The sequence below is a fragment of the Homalodisca vitripennis genome, chromosome 3 (genome assembly GCF_021130785.1).
Source record: "Homalodisca vitripennis isolate AUS2020 chromosome 3, UT_GWSS_2.1, whole genome shotgun sequence".
In the NCBI taxonomy this organism is placed as follows: domain Eukaryota; kingdom Metazoa; phylum Arthropoda; class Insecta; order Hemiptera; family Cicadellidae; genus Homalodisca; species Homalodisca vitripennis.
Genome location: NC_060209.1, coordinates 5518911 through 5522979, shown reverse-complemented (window position 1 = coordinate 5522979; position 4069 = coordinate 5518911).

The window sequence follows — 4069 nt, the reverse complement described above, 5'->3', positions numbered from 1 at the left end:
CAGGCTCTCTCGCTTGGGTTAGTTAGTATAGGTCAAGAACACTGACGAATCTAATTCAGTTGACACAATTCCTTCAAACACGTGAAATTAAACTCACATAAACTTGGAGACATAATCACGTAAAACGTTTGCACACTTTGGTACCAATTCTTGGCTTTATCCCTTATTGGCTTAGGTGTTTCGAGATATAGGAAACCAACAACATAATTTTAAGAATGATTTCTAAATTGAAAGGTTATAAAATACTTAACATCATGTTTAATCTTAAACCAAGACTTGGAAAATTTACATGAGTGGGCTATTATCCAACAATTTTGTTTCTTTTAAAATGTCTTCAGAGCACTACTCGTTCGTACAGCTGGTGTAGCATTTAGATCTTCGTGTGAGCCTTGCTGGCATTCAACCAACGTTGCGTACCGTACATATTTAGTTTGTACATGCCGACTCAGATCAGGTAAGAGGCGAGCGACAGCGCTTACTACATAATACCACAGGACATGGCACTGAATAACAGCTCCTTACTATCAGTAGTGAATGCAGGGGAGGGGCCATGGTGATGCCCCACGAAACGTTTTTATGAAAAACAAAATTAATCACTCTCGTACTGTAATTATAAACACTAAAACTAACTTGGTAAACTAAACTTGAGTACATTTCTTTCTGAAAATCGTATTTGGACAGTTGGTTTCTTTGTCAGTTCAATTGTAACAAACTTTACCTTATAACCCACGTAATGTGGGCTCATCATCATATGTTATTTAACCTGTAGCATAATGTTATGCTGTTGTGTTATGTTATGTAATAAACGTCGTAAAACATTAAGTTCTTTTTAAATAAATGTAAACTGTTGTTATTTTATAAATATAAAATGTCCAGTTATTACTTTTTATACATTATAGAAAGTCTTAATATTTTACCGCTTAAGTACAAAAATCAACTACAAAACTTGAAGTCTATATTATCTATGAAGTTAAAACATTCATTTATATATACATATATATATATATATATATATATACATTAAATTGTATAAATGGCAATAGCCTTATTTAATTTCAATAAACATTGAATCACAAAAAGTACTTGCTCCGCCGGGAGTCGAACCCGGATCTCTCACTTGCCGGGTGAATGTGCTACCATTACACCACAGAGCGCTTACTTTTTCCGATTCAATTAATTTGTATTTGGCCGTATCTGTCACATATGTGTTTTAAGCAAACTAGCATATGATCGGAAGACCAAATACCGGGTTCGGCTCCCGGCGGAGCAAGTACTTTTTGTGATTCAATGTTTATTGAAATTAAATAAGGCTATTGCCATTTATACAATTTAATGTAAATAAAAAGTCGTTTGAGGTATTTGGTCTTCCCGATCATATGCTTATTGCTTATTGAAATTATAAATATATATATATATATATATTATATATATATATATATATATATATATATATATATATATATATATATATCAATAAATGAATCGTAAACAATAATATTCATTGCGAACAAAAGGCCTACATGTATTACGCGGCCGAAATGGTGTGATACTGTTTCAACTACGCGTCATCCCGGGTTCTGAAATGCCGCCGATTCTTGTTGTAGGCTAAATCATTTTACACAAAACAGTTTCAGATAAAATTTCAATTCAATTCATAATCTAAAACTTTTCAGCTTACAAAATTACTCTGACCAATAAATGAATAAAAAACTTCGCGGAGTACTTTTGCCATGTCTCGGATTCGGCAAGGTTATGTTCAGATACACAGATTAGTTAACTTATACTGGAATCATCCCAGATGTTTACCCTAATTTTACGTGCATACAGCATTCTAAGATAGTTGACATCGGCCTGTTTCCCTAAGCCACTTTATATTACTCTCTCCTCGATGTAGTTACTTTCTTGTGAACCGAACAAAACTTAGATTGCTCCTAAGCAACAAGAATGTTCGCGCGTAATATCGTGATCCTTAGAAGCTCGCTTTGGCTGGCCTGTGGTGATTTGAACTTTTACTTTTAATTATTCGATTACAACCCAGGGGCCTCACAACGCAACACAAGTGTCGAGTGCCGCGACACGATATATCCTACAATAATGTACAGAAACCAGCAGGATGGTAGTAGCAGGAGCCGCTTTCGATACTAGCAGTACCTGTACTTTGCGGTGTCGGCGATGTGGCGGGCGGTCTGTAAGATGACTGCTTAGTGTGCATGGGCCTCACACAAGTGTTGAGTGCCGCGACACGATATATCCTACTATAATGTACAGAAACCAGCAGGATGGTAGTAGCAGGAGCCGCTTTCGATACTAGCAGTACCTGTACTTTGCGGTGTCGGTGATGTGGCGGGCGGTCTGTAAGATGATTGCTTAGTGTGCATGGGCCTCACACAAGTGTCGAGTACCGCGACACTATATATCCTACTATAATGTACAGAAACCAGCAGGATGGTAGTAGCAGGAGCCGCTTTCGATACTAGCAGTACCTGTACTTTGCGGTGTCGGCGATGTGGCGGGCGGTCTGTAAGATGATTGCTTAGTGTGCATGGGCCTCACACAAGTGTTGAGTGCCGCGACACGATATATCCTACAATAATGTACAGAAACCAGCAGGATGGTAGTAGCAGGAGCCGCTTTCGATACTAGCAGTACCTGTACTTTGCGGTGTCGGTGATGTGGCGGGCGGTCTGTAAGATGATTGCTTAGTGTGCATGGGCCTCACACAAGTGTCGAGTGCCGCGACACTATATATCCTACAATAATGTACAGAAACCAGCAGGATGGTAGTAGCAGGAGCCGCTTTCGATACTAGCAGTACCTGTACTTTGCGGTGTCGGCGATGTGGCGGGCGGTCTGTAAGATGATTGCTTAGTGTGCATGGGCCCCACACAAGTGTCGAGTACCGCGACACTATATATCCTACAATAATGTACAGAAACCAGCAGGATGGTAGTAGCGGAGCCGCTTTTCGATACTAGCAGTACCTGTACTTTGCGGTGTCGGCGATGTGGCGGGCGGTCTGTAAGATGATTGCTTAGTGTGCATGGGCCTCATACACAAGTGTCGAGTGCCGCGACACGATATATCCTACAATAATGTACAGAAACCAGCAGGATGGTAGTAGCAGGAGCCGCTAATTCGACACTAGCAGTACTTGTACTTTGCGGTGTCGGTGATGTGGCGGGCGGTCTGTAAGATGATTGCTTAGTGTGCATGGGCCTCACACAAGTGTCGAGTACCGCGACACTATATATCCTACTATAATGTACAGAAACCAGCAGGATGGTAGTAGCAGGAGCCGCTTTCGATACTAGCAGTACCTGTACTTTGCGGTGTCGGCGATGTGGCGGGCGGTCTGTAAGATGATTGCTTAGTGTGCATGGGCCTCATACAAGTGTCGAGTGCCGCGACACGATATATCCTACAATAATGTACAGAAACCAGCAGGATGGTAGTAGCAGGAGCCGCTTTCGATACTAGCAGTACTTGTACTTTGCGGTGTCGGTGATGTGGCGGGCGGTCTGTAAGATGATTGCTTAGTGTGCATGGGCCCCACACAAGTGTCGAGTGCCGCGACACGATATATCCTACTATAATGTACAGAAACCAGCAGGATGGTAGTAGCAGGAGCCGCTTTCGATACTAGCAGCACCTGTACTTTCGGTGCTATATTCCACTATGTTTTAAAAGTTTTGTTGTAATAAATGTTATCAGTTTCTATTGAACTTTAAATAGCTTATATTTCTGAAATTATTACCTGACATTGTGCGCCTCCTGAAATCTCCCTTCCTGGGCTATACCCCTTTAAGCTCACATGTAAATCCTGCCCTGTCTCCAAATAAAAAATTCTCGACAAGAAAAACTTTATATTTTATTTGTAGTTGATAAGTACTAGACAGAAATGTAAATGTAGTAACATAATACGACTCATATATGTCTATGTTAAAATTAGTAAAAAGTTTTACTGTAGCTTTTTTATATTCTTATATAGCTGACATTGAAGGTCTGAATCTGTCGCATTCCTGGAGTATTAGGAATGTCGTATTCCGAAATTACTTGTGTGCCTAGTATT